The sequence below is a fragment of the Cajanus cajan genome, chromosome 7 (assembly GCF_000230855.2).
Source record: "Cajanus cajan strain Asha chromosome 7, NIPB_CcT2T_4, whole genome shotgun sequence".
NCBI classification, from domain to species: Eukaryota; Viridiplantae; Streptophyta; class Magnoliopsida; order Fabales; family Fabaceae; genus Cajanus; species Cajanus cajan.
The window spans coordinates 33113625-33134356 of NC_138523.1; positions in this window are offsets into that span (position 1 = coordinate 33113625).

The window sequence follows — 20732 nt, forward strand, 5'->3', positions numbered from 1 at the left end:
ATAGTCCGCTTTGGCCTGCCCTTCTTTATGCTTAAAAACAGAAATGTTAGGCATAGGCAATAAATCAAGAGGAGTCAAAGGGTTAAAACCATACACAACCTCAAAAGGTGAACAATTTGTTGTGCTATGGACAGCCCTATTATATGCAAATTCAACATGAGGCAAACTTGCTTCCCAGGACTTAATATTCTTTTTTAAAACAGTCCTAAGCAAGGTCCCCAAAGTTCTATTGACTACCTCAGTTTGTCCATCGGTTTGTGGGTGACAAGTTGTTGAAAATAATAATTTAGTACCTAACTTGCCCCACAAAGTCCTCCAAAAATGACTAAGGAATTTAGCATCCCTATCACTTACAATACTCCTTGGCACACCATGAAGCCTCACAACTTCTTTGAAAAACAAATCAGCCACATGACACGCATCATCTACCTTTTTGCAAGGTATGAAATGTGCCATTTTTGAAAACCTGTCAACAACCACAAAAATAGAATCTTTGTCATTCTTTGTTCTAGGCAGTCCCAAAACAAAGTCCATAGATATGTCAATCCAAGGATATTCAGGAGTAGGCAAAGGAGTATACAATCCATGTGGCAATGATTTAGATTTAGCCATTTTGCACACAACACAATGTTCACAAAATTTTTGCACATCACGTTTCATATGAGGCCAAAAGAAATGTTCTTGTAAAATTTCCAAAGTCTTTTTAATCCCAAAGTGCCCCATCAAACCACCACCATGTGATTCACTAACAAGCAATTCTCTAATGGAACATGTAGGCACACACAATTTGTTTTCTTTAAATAAAAACCCATTGTGCTTAAAATACCCATATTGAGATAGTTTCTCACATGCAGCATATATTTCACCAAAAGTTTCATCAGAAGCATACATTTCTTTCAAAGAATCAAATCCAAGCAATTTAGTTTCAAGAGTGGAAAGCAATATATGTCTCCTTGATAAAGCATCAGCCACAATGTTCCCTTTTCCCCTTTTATGTTTTATGACATAGGGAAATTGTTCCAAAAACTCCACCCACTTGGCATGCCTCTTGTTAAGCTTGCCTTGTCCCTTCAAATACCTTAGGGACTCATGGTCACTATGTATTACAAACTCTTTGGGAAAAAGGTAGTGTTGCCATGTTTTCAAAGCTCTTACCAAGGCATACAATTCCTTATCATAAGTGGAAAAATTAAGGGCAGCTCCACTTAACTTCTCACTAAAATAAGCAATTGGATGGCCTTCTTGTAACAACACAGCCCCAATCCCAACATTGGAAGCATCACATTCAATTTCAAAAGATTTAGCAAAGTTTGGTAAGGTAAGAATGGGAGCATTGGTTAGCCTTTGCTTAAGAGCAACAAAGGCTTCCTCTTGTTTCCCTCCCCACTTAAAAACCACATGTTTCTTTACTACTTCATTAAGAGGTGCTGCCAAGGTGCTAAAGTCCTTAACAAACCTCCTATAAAAACTTGCCAAACCATGGAAACTTCTCACTTCACTCACGGATTTAGGTGTGGGCCATTCTTGGATGGCTTTAACCTTTTCCTCATCTACTTGTACTCCTTTAGAACTTACAACAAAACCAAGGAATACAACATGATCAGTACAAAACACACATTTTTCAAGATTGGCAAACAATTGTTCTTCCTTAAGCACCTTCAAAACAGATTTCAAATGTTCCACATGCAATTCAAGAGAAGTGCTATAGACAAGAATATCATCAAAATATACCACAACAAATTTGCCAATAAATTCCCTCAAAACATGGTTCATCAATCTCATAAAAGTACTTGGTGCATTAGTTAAGCCAAAAGGCATAACCAACCACTCATACAAACCATATTTTGTTTTAAAAGCAGTTTTCCATTCATCACCCTCTCTAATTCTAATTTGATTATATCCACTTTTCAAATCAATTTTAGAGAAAATACTTGCACCATGCAATTCATCAAGCAAATCATCAAGTCTAGGAATTGGGTGCCTATATTTTATGGTGATGTTATTTAGAGCCCTACAATCAGAACACATTCTCCATGTCCCATCTTTTTTAGGGACCAAAATTCCCGGAACAGCACAAGGACTCATGCTATCTCTTACCCATCCTTTGGTCATGAGTTCATCCACTTGCTTTTGAATTTCTTGCGTTTCTTGTGGATTGCTCCTATAAGCTGGCCTATTGGGTAAGGAAGCTCCTGGAATGAGATCAATTTGGTGTTCAATTCCCCTCAAAGGTGGTAATCCACTTGGTACACTTGATGGAAAAACGTCATGAAATTCCTGCAAAAGAGATTTAACACTAGAAGGTATTTCCAATTCATCAAAAGTGTTAGTGTTTAAAATCTGATTTTTGCAATACATTAGATAAAGGGGTTGTTTAGCAAGGAACAACCTCTTCACCTCACCCTTTGTTGCCAAAAGACTCTCTTTTCTCTCAAGTGTTTCGCTCCTTTTCTTTCCACTTTTTTTTTTCTCAAGTTTTTGTTCACTCTTTTTCTCAAGATCACTTTCTTTTCTCTCCAAAGAAATCTTTTCTCTCATCCTCATTTGATCCTCACACACCTCTTTAGGACTCAAAGGCTTGAGGACAATCTTTTTATTTTGGTGCACAAAAGAGATCTTATTGGAATAGCCATCATGGACGGCTTTAGTGTCAAATTGCCAAGGCCTTCCCAAAAGTATGTGGCTGGCCTCCATTGGAACTACATCACATAGCACCTTATCTTTGTATTTTCCAATGGAAATATCCACTTCTACTTGCTGCCTCACTTGCACCTCTCCATCCTCACTAAGCCACTGAAGTTTATATGGCCTAGGATGTGGTTTAGTGTCTAAATTTAGCTTTGACACTAATCTAGCACTAGCCACATTAGTGCAACTCCCTCCATCAATAATCACCATGCAAACCTTTCCATTGATGGAACATCTTGTGTGGAAAATATTCTCCCTTTGGCTTCTTTCTAAAGGACTCATTTGACTACCCATCATTCTCCTAATCATCAATAAATCTCCCTCAAGGGCCTCCTCTTCCTCCTCAATGTCACCTTCTTCTTCCTCACTAACATCAGATTGGCTAGTGTAATCTCCATTCTCCTTGAGAACCATGGTCCTTTTGGTAGGACACTCATAGGCATAATGACCCATGCCTTGACACTTAAAGCATTTTATGTCTTTACTCTTCTTTTGAGGCTGTTCTAAGGACTTAGAGGATGATTTTCCATGAGAAGTAGATGCTAGATTGCTTGGAGTGGCAGCCACCTCCTTCTTATTTTTGTCCTTCCAACTATAGGAATTATAATTAGAAGAACTCTTCTTGGTCACACTTTTTCTTTTGAGTTGTTGTTCCACTTGAATGGATTTGTGCAGCAAGTCTTCTATCTCAACAAATTCCTGCAATTCAACAACATCACGAATATCGTTATTCAAGCCATTAATAAAACGAGCCATGGTTAGTTCTGGATCTTCTTCAATGTTGGCTTGCATTATGAGCAAGTCCAATTCCTTGTAATACTCTTCAACTCCTTTGGTGCCTTGTGACAATTTTTGAAGTTTAAATTTCACATCTCTAGCATAGCTAGCCGGCACATAACGTTTCCTCATGAGCCTTTTCATTTCAGCCCATGTTTCCACCAAAGGCTCTTCATTTCTCAACCTTTCTCTTTTCAACTTATTCCACCACACAAGTGCATAGTCCGAGAACTCCGCTGCTGCAAGTTTCACCTTTTGCTCTTCATCATAATTGTTACAAGTGAAAATATGTTCTATTTTGAGTTCCCATTCCACATAGGCTTCCGGATCACTCTTCCCCTTAAATGGAGGAACATTAAGTTTAACACCTTCAATTCTGTTTTGCCTAGGAGCACCACCATTTCTTCCTCTCCTTTCTTCTTCATGATGATCACGATTCTCTAATCGCTCAATTCTTCCATACAACTCTTCATTGTTTTCTCTCAATAATCTTTGCATTTGAGCATTAATAGCGTCGAACAAGAGTCTTTGTGTTCCATCCAAATGATTTCCATCTGCCATACTTCAAAAACAAGAGTAATAACAAACACAAAGAAAATAGGACCTCACCACTCTTCTCACTTGTTTACACTCGTAAAATGAACACTCGTGTATGTCACTCTTAATGACTTTTTTTTTATTATTATTTTTTTTTAAAGCAATTCAAAAAAAGTAGACAACACAAAGAACAAACCACAATTTTTTGTGTTAAAAGCAAGGTTTAGGGTAGGCTTAAAAAGGAATACAAAACAGCCACCAAAAATTCAAAAAAACAAGGAAATTTAGGAATCAAAAACTGGAATTTAGATAAGTTAGTAACAACCTTCAACCAAACCAAAATATTACCTTAAAGATTGAGTTTCAAGTGTTCTAAACGCATGAACCATTCAGCCACAACTCTTTCTTTTTTTTTTTTTTTTTTTTTTATTATGCACGAATTTTATTTTATTTAATATTTTTTAACACTATTAAGGCCTAATTTTTGCAATGGTTCAGCAAATAAAGAAAGAACACTAAGGTAATATCAATGGTAATGAGAAATAACAAGGAAGGATGTTACCCAAAGAAATTCCAGCAAATGATGTGGATGAACCCAAAAAACCGGAGCTCTTGATACCAAATGATATGATTCCTAATTGCACCAGAGTTGAAAAAGGATCTTTTGGGTTCAAAATCTTAGACTTAATTTCTGGAATGTAGGGAAGGATCTTTTGGGTTAAAATCTTGGACTTAATTTCTGGAATGTGGGTAAGGAAATTAGATGCAAGAAATGGAGGGAAGGAAACGGTAAAGGAATGGAGGAAGAATCACTCTTCCAAGGAAGGCTTCACACAAAGAATTGTGGATGATCCTTTGATATGCCCAAATTCTTGAATCACTCAAGAACAATTGGAGAATCACTCTCAGTTAATAAAACTCAAATTCTGATCTGTGCTTATTCATCCCAATGGGCAGCTTATATAGCTTACAACCAAGACCTTTCACTTACATTAGTGGGCAATTAATGAACTCCATTAGTGGGCAATTAATGAACTCCACTAAGCCTAACAATTATGACCACTAATGCAAAACAAACACATGCTAAATTCGTGCACCCTTTGGTATGCCTCATGGCTGATTCATCCCAAAGGTTTTGGACCTTATTTAACTAAAAACAACTTGCCTAATAACTAGCCCAATAAGTGGTGCAGCCCAAACAAGAGTTGGCAGCCACTTTAACAAGAGTTTTAGGCCTTTATTTACTAATTACAAGTACTAAAAAAAACACCCACTACGAAAATGGCGTAATTAGGCTTCATAATCCTTGATACAATTCACCATCTTGGCCTTGTCTTCATCATTGGGCATTTCTTCAAGAATAAGGGCCGCAACTTGTTGCAAAGCATCCTTGGCCCTTTTAGTCCTTGCCCTAGTCATTGGTCCTCCAAGTCCTTTGAGTGCTCCTAAATCCTTGCCCATGTCCTCATCATTAAACTCACGCTACCAAAGTGACCAGAAGCATGGAGGTATGCAACCCTGGGGAGGGCAAACCGCAGACCCTGGAGAGGGCAAACTCACGCTACCGAGGTCGTCAGAAACACCGAGGTATGCACGAGCCTGGAGAGGCGACGACTAATACTCAGCTACCGACGTCATCAGAAACACGGAGGTATGCAGCTGCCAACGTTGTCAGAAACACGGAATGCAGACCCTGGAGAGGGCAAACTCACGCTACCGAGGTCGTCAGAAACACCGAGGTATGCACGAGCCTGGAGAGGCGACGACTAATACTCAGCTACCGACGTCGTCAGAAACACGGAGGTATGCAGCTGCCAACGTCGTCAGAAACACGGAGGCATGCAGACCCTGGAGAGGACAAACTCACGCTACCGAGGTCGTCAGAAACACCGAGGTATGCACGAGCCTGGAGAGGCGACGACTAATACTCAGCTACCGACGTCGTCAGAAACACGGAGGTATGCAGACCCTGGAGAGGGCAAACTCACGCTACCGAGGTCGTCAGAAACACCGAGGTATGCACGAGCCTGGAGAGGCGACGACTAATACTCACCCTAGAGAGGGCAAACTCAACCTGGAGAGTCTACTCAACAATTTTCCCACCTGAAGACACTACAAGTCGGAAGGATGGCTTACTCCCCGGAAAATTGGGTCAACTCCTTTACTTGTCAACCGGTACACCAAAAAAAGCCGTTCGACTAAGTAAAGGGGGGGCAGCTGTAGACCCCTAAAATTGTCCGGGTCGGAAATAAGACTCAAAGACTCTCGAAGACCGAAGGAAAGTCAGCCGGAAGGACTCCTGGAAGACCCTAGGATGATTCTTTGTAGGTCTAGAAGTCTTAGAGTAGCTTAGAATAAGGGTGTGTGAGGATTGGAGCTCAATACGCCCTCCTAGAGGTTCAGTACGGCCGTACTGAGCCATTTAAACTACAATACGGCCGTAATGAAATCAATACGGCCGTACTGAAATTTTTGAACTTCAGTACGGCCGTACCAAATTCAATACGGCCGTACTGTAGTTCAAAAACTCAGTACGAGCCGTATTGACCCCCTAGGCCGTACTGCGCCTCAATCCTATAAATAGGACGTCATTGGGTCGTCCTTCCACACATTTGGAGCATTTCTCCACCCTCTGGCTGAGTATTCTTGGGTTTTTGAGCTATTCTCTGCCCTAGAAATCTCTTCGAAAGCTGATCCGACTAAGTTCTTGAGTTCATGAGCCTTTAGCTTGAGACTCGAACAAGTCGAAGGGAAATCTCTTTGATTTCCATAGTAAATATTATTTTTAGGGAAAGGAGCGAGCGAACGTGTAGTGGGAAGGAGCGCCAAAAAGCCTCCTAACTCCTTTTTGAGTATATAAAAGCCCGCTTCGAAGGTTTCTTTCCAAATCCTTTCTTTTACCGCTTTTTGATTGTTGCATTACACGTTTAAAGCTTTCATCATGTAGATAGTTTACCTATAATTGTTCTAATAAATAGGGGTAGTTTAGTAATTTTACGCTTTTATTTATGAAATAATCCGTCATAGGGAACCCGAAAGGGGCGTTGTGGGGTGCTAACACCTTCCCCACACGTAATCGACTCCCTTACCCAACTCTGGTTGTAATGGCCAAGGTTGATTTGCGAAAATCAATTGCCTTATGTCTTTTTCCAATGTTTTGAGTAAAACATTGGTGGTGACTCCAAGAACCCCCTTTTTTGCGAAAACCACTAATCCATGGAGGGTCCCGTTTGGGATTAACATGGGTTGGTGAGAATCATTTAACAAAATTGTTAGTCCGATGAGGTCTCAGTTTGAGAATAAGTCGTTCTAACAATCCATCATTTTTCAAAACTAAAAGAAGAGTCCGACCATCGTCGCGAATGCCAACGTCCGTTTCGGCGGGTGGCGACAATCATTAAATTCAAGAAAGGAAAATCAAATGTGATAGCTGATGCTTTATCTAGGAGACATACTTTGCTTGTGTCTCTACGTACTCAAATTCTTGGATTTGATAATATTAGGGAGTTGTATGAGGAAGATCTTGAGTTTGGTGATAATTATAAAAAATGTCAACAAAAAGCTTTTGATGGTTTCTATATGGTTGAGGGGTACTTGTATAAAGAAGGAAGGTTATGCATACCCCAAGGATCCATTAGGAAATTATTAATTAAAGAAAGTCATGAAGGTGGGCTTATAGGGCACTTTGGAGTTGAGAAAACTCTTAGTTTGCTAACAGAAAAATTTTATTGGCCCCATATGCGAAAAGATGTCCAAAGGCATTGTTTTAGATGTTTGGCTTGTTTACAAGCTAAGTCTAAAGTAATGCCTCATGGAACATACACACCTTTACCTGTTGCTTCTTCTCCTTGGGTAGATATTAGCATGGATTTTGTGCTAGGTTTACCTAGAACCCAAAGGGGAATGGATTCTATCTTTGTGGTAGTGGATCGTTTTAGTAAAATGGCTCATTTTATTCCATGCCACAAAGTACATGATGCAAGCAACATAGCAAAACTTTGCTTTAGAGATGTGGTTAAACTTCATGGACTTCCTAGGACTATAGTTTCAGATAGAGATACAAAGTTCCTAAGCCACTTTTGGCGTGTCTTGTGGTCAAGACTAGGAACCAAACTCCTCTTTTCAACTACTTGTCATCCTCAAACAGATGGCCAAACTGAGGTAGTGAATAGATCTCTGTCTACTATGCTTAGGGCAGTCCTAAAGGGTAATCACAAATCTTGGGATGAGTTTTTGCCCCATATCGAATTTGCCTACAATAGGGTAGTTCACAAAACTACCAATATTTCTCCTTTTGAGGTTGTGTATGGGTTTAATCCTTTAACTCCTTTAGACTTGATACCTCTTCCTAATGTTGCACATTTCATTCATAAGGAAGGGGCTTCAAGAGCTGATTTTGTCAAGAAACTTCATGAAAGGATTAAAACTCATATTCAAAATCAAAATGAGAAATATGCAAAACAAGGAAGTAAAGGCAAGAAATCTATGATCTTCGAGGAAGGTGATTGGGTTTGGCTTCACTTAAGAAAAGAACGTTTTCCAAATCAAAGGAAGTCCAAACTCAGTCCTAGAGGAGATGGTCCCTTTCAGGTCTTACAACGTATCAATGATAACGCTTATAGACTTGATTTACCCTCTGATTATGGAGTCAGCACCACTTTTAATGTTAGTGATCTTAAACCTTTTGTAGGTGCTAGTGATGATGAGGAAGAGTCTTCAGATTCGAGGACGAATCCTTCTCAAGAGGGAGGGAATGATGGAAGAGCATGGGCTAAAGGCCCAACCACTAGAGCAATGGCCAGGAGGTTACTTGAAGATTTGACTGCTTCAGAGCTTAGTGGGCCCAATGGGCTTGGTGGGCCTAGGGTGCTTCTCACTTGGGCTTTGATTGATTGAACACCATGTTTAATTGTATTTTCTTAGTATAGGAATTTACTTTGTTGTTGGTCTTGTATTTTGACCATAGATTAGGGTTTAGGTGCATTGGGCTTAATTTTGGGCTTCTTGGGCTTTGGGCTTTTGATACCCAATATTGGGCTCATTCTTCTTCTTGTAATTTTTCCTATTCATTGTATTCATTAGACCAATGTATTTCGGTCATTAGATTAGGAATATATGAAGAATACATTAATAGGAGAAGTAGGCTACATTTAAGCATCATTTAGAAGTAATTTGAATTGAATTTGAGTCACATGGATGGCATGGGGTGGATCCGGCCATGTAAGCTTCAAATTCAATCCAAATCACTCTTAAATGACACTTAGATGAGGGTAGCATCCGGGTGATCATGTGAGGTGGCCAAAGTTTGAATTTCAAATTCAAATTTGAAATTCAAACTTGGCGCCACTTTGGTTCACTAAAGGTGCCGCCAAGTTACCCTAATTTTCTCCTATAAATGTAACTTTTCTCACCTTGTAATACACTTTTGATTATATGAGATTTCTGAATACATTTCAGCCATCTTTCAAGAGTCACCGAATTCCAAGAGAAAACCCTAGAGAGTGCCTTCAAAAATCCTTTAGGAAAACCTAGTTTCCTTATCTTTGAAGTGAGCAATCCCTTGAGTTTTGAGCTTGGATACTTCCCTCTAAGGTTTAGACCTTACCTTCCGCAAGTGTTCTTCACTCTAAGGTGTTCAACATCTCGGTCTCATCTCCATTGAAGAGGATCCGTGCCTAGAAGGAGCTTGGAGGAGTTCATTCATCACTTCTCCTTCTTCTTTCTATCACTAAACCTGATATGAACCCAGAGGGATGGATTCGTTTTACGGATCTATCTAGGTTGGAAAGCTCATAATTAAGAAATTAAAAGAAAAAAATATGGATTGAGGTAAGAAATGGAAGAACAACGCCACAATCCCTAAAGATTGATAAGTTGAGGAAGATTCGCCACTTTGAATTAGGAAATTCAAGGATAAGAATCAAAAGTAGTTCCTAAGAACCTAGAGAGAGAAAATCCTCTCAATTGGAAAAATATCCAAATTCTGAATAATTCATTTTCTCCCCAAACTTTTACAAATGGTTCCTATTTATAAGCTTAGATGGGCAAGATGACATAAATTCCCACTAACACTTAATATTGACTCTTCACTAGCCCACTAACTAAGCAATAAATTCCCACTAGCATTTATTTCCCCTTAGCAACCTAAAAGGCAAGGCAACCTATCATATTTATTTAATAAAATAAAATAAAACGAAAATTACATTAAAAATAAGATAATGAACTTATTAATTATTCAGTCCCAAACTACTTAAATTCCTAGTCCATTATTGCTTCTTCTTGATTCACATCATACCCTCCTTCTTTGAGAAGATTCGTCCCGAATCTTTAGACTTTATTTATTTCCTAATTTATTTAATTCACTAACTACTGCCGAAACGTAAATGCTTCCTCCTGGGTCGAAGACATCTCGCTTGTATCCATCTCTAGCTTCACCTGTTGGTAAGTTATTAATCATCAATGAAACAAATAAAACCTCTTCAAACTCATAACCGCAAACGTACTCAATGAATAGGAATTGAATCCCATTCAAGTGGCAGCTTTGGAAAATAGTAACTTCAAACAACAAATCAACTCCATTTTCCAGGTGCAAGGTCTCTTGAATTTTATTTTGAAAGGTGGACTGAATGTATAAAGGTGCATTAGGAATGATGTTTACATGCTTCTTCAAACAAGAAAACTTGTCCTCTTGTTCCTGTAAATTTGACACATCAAAAGAAGAAAATGTAACGTTAGAGTTGTCATCTTCCTCTCTATGTATCTCATCTTCTACTCTCCTCTTCTCTTCTCTTTCTTTTTCTATCTTTATTTTCAATTTCAGTTGATCCTCATGTACATCGTCGGATGATAGACATATCAACTTAATCCTTCGTCCACCATGCACAAAAGAAATAGAAGGTCGTTCAGGATTTATAATTTTATTATACAACCATGGCCTCCCTAATAACATATGGCATGTCTCCATGGGGGCAATATCATAAAGAACTTCATCTTCATATGTTCCAATAGAGAATTTAATCATTGCTTGTCCATTTGTAGTGGGCAGACATAATTTCTCAACCGCCCTGCTGCTCACGACATTTCTGAAATTAAATTCATCTACTGCAACCAAGAATAGAGAGTCGTCAACCAAACATCTTGTATAGTAAATTTCCATTTCCATTCCAAACCCAGAGCCGAAGCTCTGATACCAAATGATATGAACCCAGAGGGATGGATTCGTTTTACGGATCTATCTAGGTTGGAAAGCTCATAATTAAGAAATTAAAAGAAAAAAATATGGATTGAGGTAAGAAATGGAAGAACAACGCCACAATCCCTAAAGATTGATAAGTTGAGGAAGATTCGCCACTTTGAATTAGGAAATTCAAGGATAAGAATCAAAAGTAGTTCCTAAGAACCTAGAGAGAGAAAATCCTCTCAATTGGAAAAATATCCAAATTCTGAATAATTCATTTTCTCCCCAAACTTTTACAAATGGTTCCTATTTATAAGCTTAGATGGGCAAGATGACATAAATTCCCACTAACACTTAATATTGACTCTTCACTAGCCCACTAACTAAGCAATAAATTCCCACTAGCATTTATTTCCCCTTAGCAACCTAAAAGGCAAGGCAACCTATCATATTTATTTAATAAAATAAAATAAAACGAAAATTACATTAAAAATAAGATAATGAACTTATTAATTATTCAGTCCCAAACTACTTAAATTCCTAGTCCATTATTGCTTCTTCTTGATTCACATCAAAACCTCTTTGATATTCATCCAATTCTCTTATCCCTTCATAGAAGAGTGTGGTGAGAATTGAAGAGGCTTATCTCTTCATCAAGGAGTGGCGCCTCTTGGGAGAGTTCTCCACCAAACCGTGGTGGTTCTGAGGTCTCCTCCTCCATTGGAGACCTTAGCCAAGCTTAGGAAGGATCAAGGAGCCGAAGATCTAGGGGAGAAACTTGAAGAGGATTCACATCAATCCGGATTCTCAAACAAGTTTCCATCAAGACCTCTAGAGTTTGAGGAGGGAGAACGTGTGTTTCTCAGGGTGACACCCACTACTGGTGTGGGAAGGGCAGTAAGGGCTAAGAAGCTTAGTCTGAGGTTCATTGGTCCTTATCAGATCCTTCGTCGTGTAGGTTCGGTAGTTTATCAGTTAGCATTACCTCCAGTTCTATCTAACATGCATGATGTGTTTCACGTTTCACAGTTGAGGAAGTACATTCGAGACCCAAGTCACGTGGTAGAGATGGATGAGGTGCAAGTTAGAGAGGACTTGACCTATGAGAAGAGACCAGTAGTTGTGGTTGACCATAAGTTGAAGGAGCTTCGTGGCAAGTCCATTAGCTTGGTGAAGATTCTTTGGGATGCAGCTACTGGTGAGGCAACCTGGGAAGTAGAGAGTCAGTTCAAGGAACAGTATCCATTCCTCTTTTCAGGTTAGCCTATTTTCGAGGACGAAAATTCCTATTTGTTGGGAGGTATTGTAACATAGTTTAAAAAAAATGATTCAGTAGCCAGAACGGGCCGTTCCCAAATTGGAACGGACCGTTCCAAACTAATGAATTGACCTATAAATGTAGTTGAGAACGGGCTGTTCTAGAAGGGAGAACGGGCCGTTCCGAAAGGAGAATGGGCCGTTCTGGATGAGTCCCAAAACGGGCCGTTCTGATTTCAGAACGGGCAGTTCTGCATGGAAATTTTGTACGTGATGAGGGGATCCAGAATGGGCCGTTCTGGATTCGGTACAGGCCATTCTGACCACTTCGGAAAGTCTATAAATAGGGGTGTGGGCCGTGAGGAGAATGTGAGTTTTTAGAGAGAAGTTTTAGAGAAAAGGTCTCTAGGTCTGTGAGCTCCTTTCTTTCCCAAATTTCTCTGTATGATTCCTTTTCTCCTCTAGATCACTAATGCCTTCTGTATTTTCTTGAAATTCAGACTAGGAAGCTTGCCTTAGGATGATTGAAGTTCCGGGTTGAGCTTCGGAAAGGAATTCTACTTCTTCTCAGTTATTGGCTATTTTGAGCCAATCTTCAGGTGAGGGAAGCTAGAATGTTTGTTGTTTAGGTTGCATGTGAGAAAAAATCTCATTTTTTTGGGGTTTTGAGAAAAAAGGAAGATTTTGATGCATAGGTTGGATGCATGTGAGATTTAAGTTTATTTTGAGTCGTATGGAGCCTATGCATTGTGTTTTGTTTTTGCATGTGGCTGAGTTTATTAGTTTGGATGAGAGTTTTAAACTCTCTGACTGGGATTTAGGTCGGGCGCAGGTTGAGCACGTCGGGCGTGGAAGAGCTTAGAGCTCTCGGGTCGGTGTTAGGCTAAGCGCGAGCTGACCGTGCCGAGCGTGAATATGTTTGTAAATAAATGATTTAAATTGATGCTTATGCATGTTTAAAGTTGAAGTGTTAGATCATGTATGTATGATATATGATGTATGGTGCGATGTGATTCATATGTATGCTTTGTGATGATATGTATGAATGTTTGAATATGATATGACATGTGTATATGTTCATATGAGTATGTTTCTTGATCATAATGGTGGGTAGACCATTTATGATGTATGATGCACTGTTGCATGTGAGGTCTTATGACATGTGTATGATTGTTCATCATGATGGTGGGCAGACCATGTATGATGTATGATGCATGATTGCATGTGATGCCTTATGGCATGAGTCTAGCCTAGGACTTGAGGAGAGGAAAAGTATTTTCGAACTGGAAGAGCTCACATAGAGTCTCTTGAGAGTGGTGCTTGGATAGGCCACTGATATATGAGAGTGGTGCTCAGGGAGGCCACTGGATTTGGGAGAGTGGTGCTTAGATAGGCCACTAGGTTGGGTGAGTCTCCTCTAAGTCCTTAGCTAGTGTTGGAGTGGGGTATGAGGTCAAGGGTTATTCCCTTAACCAAGTACTCGAGAAGGTGCGTGGATCCTTGCGGATAGTCAGTGGGCGAACTCCACAATTGACTTGGTTATGCATGCCAAGGTCGTGGTAAGCCTATACCCAGTTGTGCTATACCTGACGGTGGATCTGGAGTTCCAATTGTGTAAGTGACATCGTCCGAGTAAACCCGAGTGAGGATTATATCCTGTTTAGCTGTGACCGAGCGGGCGCATTGGGCGTGAGGGTGGTTTCGGTAGGATGGAATGTCACTTATACAACTCTATTGTTATGGAGATCTCCTAGGTGTATGTGTGACGACGCATTAGATGATTGATATGCATTGATATCTGTCATGAGATGCATTTATTGCATGATTATTAATATGATGAAGTATGGTGTTTGACTTCATGATTTGTGAATTGTATTTTATGCATGAGTAGTATTGGATAGAGTGTATGGTGTGACTCTATGAATATGATTGATAGTTAGATGATGTGTAGTATAGATTTTATTCTGTACTTGTATGATTGGTTTTGACCTCTAGCTTACCCTTCTATTTCCATGTGGTGGAACTACGATGATCATACTTGGTCTGGGAGCAAGTCAGGACTAGCTTGGAGTTGAGGTGTCCGCTGCGAGACAGGGAGTTTTGATCATCGTGTTAGAGTTACCATTTTGGGTAATTTGTCTGTGCTTGACCGGCACTAGGGAATATTATTTTTGGGATGACTGTACATATATGGAGTTCTATTTTATAACCAGAGACTTAGTTATTTCATTTTTTATTTGTACATGTATGTATGAGTTATCCAACTTAATATTTCTCTTAGTTTCACTAGCAGTAATGCGATTCAACTAAGTGTATAGACCATGACGGGTTGTTTCAACCACAACTATCTCAATCCACACAATGGGATGAGCAACTTCGAAAACATCTCCTCTAGTCCTAGTGATCAACAACTTATCATCACAGCTTAATCAACTTACAACTTAAACAACATGGTATATCAGCACAACAACTCATCAACGTTATTTAACAACACATTTTAACAACACAACATCTTATTTCAACTTTAAATAGCACAATCAACTCAATTATCATAAAATAATATCTTTTCAACACATGGCACAACATACAACTTTATAGCAACTTTATCAACTTAATTTCAACTAGCTTCAAGAATATCATAGATCAACACATAACTTGTAAACAACTTCGCAACTTAACTACAACATGCATCTCCAACAACATCATTAATAAATATTTAATCATATATTAGCAACACAATATTTTCATCACATAACACAACTCATACTAATCAACCTAAGTACCCAAATGAGTTCCCAACTCACATACAACAAACAACTTTACAATCTAGATTCATTTACCTGAAGATTGGCTCGAAAAGCCAAGAATCTGAGAAGAAGAAGAAGAAATATCCTCCAAAGCTTGACTCTTGAACTTCAATCCTCCAAAAATAAGCTTTCTAGTCCAGAGCCCTTCTCTCTGGAACTTCTCTCTAAAACCTCCATTTTCCTCAACTGCCCACAACCTCTATTTATAGAAGTTTGAACTGGCCAGAACGGCCCGTTCAAAATCCGAAACGGCCCATTCTGGGCTCCTTCATCATGTGTAAAATTCACATTCAGAACGGCCCATTCTGAAATCGGAACGACCTGTCCTAGCACGTCTAGAACGACCCGTTCTGGAGTTGAATTTAACTCACAATGACTACTTTGGAACTGCCCGTTCCAGTCCAAGATTCATAGGCCTATTTAGTAGTTTGGAACGACCCGTTCCAGTTTGGGAACAGCTCGTTCTGGGCTACTAAATCACCCTTGTTTTAGTAGTTTGGAACAGCCCGTTCCAGTCTACTAACTACGTTACAATACCCCCTAACAAATAGGAATTTTCGTCCCCAAAAATAAACTTACTTGGAAATAAAGATGGATACTGCTCTCTACACAGTTGCTCAATCTCCCAAGTAGTCTCACCAGTAGTTGCATCCCACAAGATCTTCACCAATCTAGTGGACTTGCCTCTCAACCTTTTCAACTTATAATCAACTACAACTACAAGCGTCTTCTCATAAGTTAGGTTCTCCCTAACCTAAACTTCATCCATTTCTACAACATGACTTGGGTCATGAACATACTTCCTTAACTGAGAAACATGAAACACATGCCCCTCCCAAAAAACTCCAAAGGCCTTTGCCTTCTATCAACTTATGAGTTTTGCCTACTCTAAGCAAACCTCATATTCTCTTGAATCAACTTCACCTCCTCAATAGTTTATAAACTAACTCTAGCCCTGCGACTACCGACTCACCATCTTTGATACTAACACAGAGGAGTCCTACACTTCCTACCATGCAATGCTTCAAATCCCAATAGTAGCATGAAAGCTATTATTGTACATGAACTCCACCAGTAGTAGGACTTCCTCCCAACTCCCCAAGTGGTCTAGCACACAAGCCCTCAACAAATCTTCCAAGGACTGAATCGTCCTCTCTGACTGACCATCCGATGTGGATGATAAGCAGAACCCAATCTCAACCTCGTACCTAAGACTTGGTGTAGACTCTGCCAAAAATCTAGAAGTGGACCTTGGATCCCTATCTGACATAATACAAGAAGGCACCCTGTGCAACCGTACTATTTCCTTCACATACAACTATGTCAACTTCTCCAAGGACCACTTGATATTGACAGGCAAGAAAAGTGCACACTTGGTCAATCTGTCAACCACAACTCAAATAGCATCACTATTCCTAGTCGACTTAGGCAACCCATCAATAAATTTCATAGTGATACTATCCAACTTCCACTACAGGATCTCCATCATCTACAATTAAACCACCAGACTTCTGGTGCCTAACCTTAGCCTTCTAATAGATCAGACAGGCCATCATATATTTAACAATGTCTTTCTACACCAGAATCTTGAGGTAGGAAAATTTTGTCCTTAAACCTAAAATCCCATCTTCACCCATCTCAAAGCCAACTGCTTTCTCTGTATCCAACAAATTAAGAACCTTCACAACTTTCGAATCTTACTACTTCTTCATACCAACGTGCTACAAGAACTCACTAGCAATGGTAATCATGCCACAACTAATGTGGTCTTGAGTCAACTCCACATACAGATTCAAATCTCCGAATTTCTCAACCAACTCCAACTTCTCACCATCAAACTAGACTGGATGGACTTCCTACTCAAAGCGTCTACCACTACATTGGCCTTCCTAGGGTGATACATCAACTGAAATTCATAATCTTTTAAAATATTCCATACACTGTCTTTGTCTCATGTTCAACTCCTTCTGATCAAGCAAGTACTTCAACTCTTGTAATCACCAAAGATGTTAAATCCTACACTATGAAAATAGTGCATCCATACCTTTAAGGCAAAAACTACTGCTGCCAACTCTAAGTCATGAGTAGGGTAATTCCTCTCATGATTCTTCAATTTCCTTAAAGCATATACAAATACTGTCCTATTCTACATCAACACACACCCTAACCTTAGGTGAGAAACATCACAACACACCTGAAATGGCTCATTAGGATTAGGCAACACCAACATAGGAGAAGTAGTCAATCTTTCTCTTCATCTCTTCCACCTGACACTTTAATTAAACCAACTATGTTAGGGCCATCCTATAGGGAGCAGCCGACATATGGCCCTACACCAGGGACCAAATTAATGCTAAACTCAATCCCCTTAGTAGGAGGTAACCCAGACACCTCATCCAAAAACACCTTCGAGAATTCCCTCACAACTCCTACCTATTTATCACCTTCTCAGTTTCCACACTCACAGCAGCAATCAGAATATAACACTGTTCCATCTCGCAACATCACTTCAACTTGGCTGGCTGACTTCAACAATTCATCCTCCCCCTAAGGGATAAACCAATTCCCTATTCGCACAATCTATAAGAATGTGATTGGCAGATAACCAATCCATGCCTAAGATTATGCCAATATCCACTAAAGGCAAACAGATCAAGTTCACCTTATACTTCGTATCACACATCTCCAAGGGATAACCAACACACATCTTAGAGGCAACAACAAAAACAGAAGCGGGCGTAGACACAAGAAATCTCAACCCCAAATTACATACATGCAAACCCAAATTTTTAGTACATGTATAAGAAATAAATAAATAAATGGGAGGCCCTGAGTCAAATAATATTATCACATCCTTACCAGTAACTTTACCCTTCCCCTTCACTAGATTAGATGAAGTGGAGGTGATGGAAATCTAATCCCCAAGGATCCATTTGGAAGAGGTAAGACCAAGAAAGGTGAAGGATGAGCCAAGAAGGCTCACCCATGAAGACCATTGGGCCTTTAATTAGGTCCATGGTTAGGAAGCTAGAGGAGACTTCTAGAGAGGAGGTGCTTCTTAGACCTATGCTCAATATGAGTATTGAGTATGATTCCTCTTGTTAGTCTCTTAAGTTTCCATTGTACATACTTGTATAGTTGTTTTCTTGTACCTTGTATATAGTAGATACTTGTATAGGTGTATTTTTACCTTTGTATTTGTGAGGCACTTTATTTCCTTTTTAGTAGCTATTGTATATTGTTTCTAGGGTAGGTTACTTGGACACTTTGACTCCATTTAACCTAACCTAGAAATACATTCTTTTCTTAGTTTTTCTAGTAGGAGTGGCATTAGCAAATTAGAGAATGTCCATAGTAAGTTAGAGAGTGCTCCTAGCAATTTAGCCAAAGGTGGTCCTAGGCTAAAATTTACATATTGGACTCATTTTACTCCTAATTTTTCATAGATTTGATTTAGCTAGGTTCCATTCACATTGAATGAACCTAACTAAACCAAATTAACCATTTTCAAACCGGATGGAGTAATTTTATTCCAAAGAGCTGCCCACCTTAGAAGTGTGTTCACACTTGTCTTTGGCCGAATTGCTTAAGGGTTCTCTAGCTTGGAAGCTTGAAGCACAAGCTTCTCTTTAGCAAGCTTACCAAGCAAGCTAAGTGAGAAGCTTGCTCTTCAAGCCTCTTAACTTGGACGGTTTAGCTAGACTCAACCATGGTTCCTAGTGAACCATGGTCAAGGCTAGCTTGCTCTCTAAGCTTCCTACTCCTATATACTTGTAAACCTTACCTTGTAAGACACTTTTGAGATAATTGAGATTGCATTTTCTGAATAGAGTTCAGATTTCTCTCTTCCAAAAGTCCCTAAACCTCTTTGAGTGCATCCAATTCTCTTATCCCTTCATAGAAGAGTGTGGTGAGAATTGAAGGGGCCTATCTCTTCTCCAAGGAGTGGCGCCTCTTGGGAGTGTTCCTCCACCAACCGTGGTGGCCTTAAGGCTTCCTCCTCCATAGGAAGCCTTAACCAAGCATAGGAAGAATCAAGGAGTTCAAGATCTAGGGAGGAGCTTGAAGGAAACTCAACATCAATCCGGGTCTCCAACAAGTTTTCCATCAGGAGGCTTCAGCTCCGATCAAGGAAAACACCCTCCTAGTTGTAGTAGATCTATCACCCCTCGGGGCACTCCTGGTCTGTCTGGCACCTACAGGACAACTAGTAGACATGTGACCCATCTGGCCACACCTAAAGCACTTGCTCTCAGTATGAGGGCAATCACGAATGAAGTGAGGTCCACCACATCTGTAACATCTGAGAGTAGCAGCTCCACTCTAACCCCCACTCCTAGCTGTGTCAATAGGTTTCCTTGTGATAAGACTCCCTTATAGTGATTGGGGCCAATCGTAAGGCTTCCTATGAGAACCACCACCACTCTTGGACCCAGCTGCCCCACCAACAATCTTCGCTGGCTAGTTGACACTCTGTAACCGCTCTACAACCCTCGCCTTCTCTACCAAGGCTGGAAACTCCGTGATGGCCATAGGCACCACCACTCTCCTCAAATCATACATCAAGCCTTCAGCAAACTTCCTACACTTCCAAGCCTCAAAGGTGGCTTGAGTGTAGAAATGTGCCAAGTTCTGGAATCTCATGGCATACTCGGTCATCGACATTCCCCCTATTGTAATCTCGTAAACTCTGCCTCCCGAGCATGCCTAACTGATGGAATCATGCTAAGGAAGGCAAGAGGTGACAACTTAAAAGATCCAAGAGGAGTGGGTTAAACATGGAGGTTTGGGCCAGTCAAAGCCCAATGGGCCCGATGGGCCTGGGAAGGCCCAAGTTGAACTTTTCATGGGCCATATTTTGTTATAGCTATTTTCATATGTTTTGTATACATCATGTTAGTATAGGTATCATATATTTTGGTCTTGTATTTTGGACCACATAGAGTAGCATTTTAGGTTTTAGGCTTGTTGGGCCTAGTTTTGGGCTTCATGGGCCTTTGGGCTTTTGGTACCCAATATTAGGCTCATTTTCATTCTTGTAATTTTTTCTTTCCATTGTAATTGTTTGACCAATGTAATTAGGTCATTAGAATAGGAAAATAAAAGGAATACTAAAGTATGCTAATTAGGTTAAACTAGGTTTAATTTGGAAGCCATTTAAGTTACATTTGAGTCACATGTTTTGCACCCTTGGTGGCTGAACATGTGACACTCAAATTAACCCTAAATGACTCTCAAATCAGACCTAAATGCACCTTGGTACCTAAATTTTCGGACTTACACATGTGCACCAAAGTTTGAATTCAAATTTCAAATTTGAATTCAAACTTTAGGCGCCAATTTGTGTAGCTTTGGTTTAGGTGCCTATGTGCTTCACTTCCGTGCATACTTAAGTCCTCCCTTCACATTTTTGTATTCACTTTTGAGAATAATGAAATTTAAGAGCTTATTCAGCCAAATTTCGTTCAAGAGTCACCATGAGAGAAAGC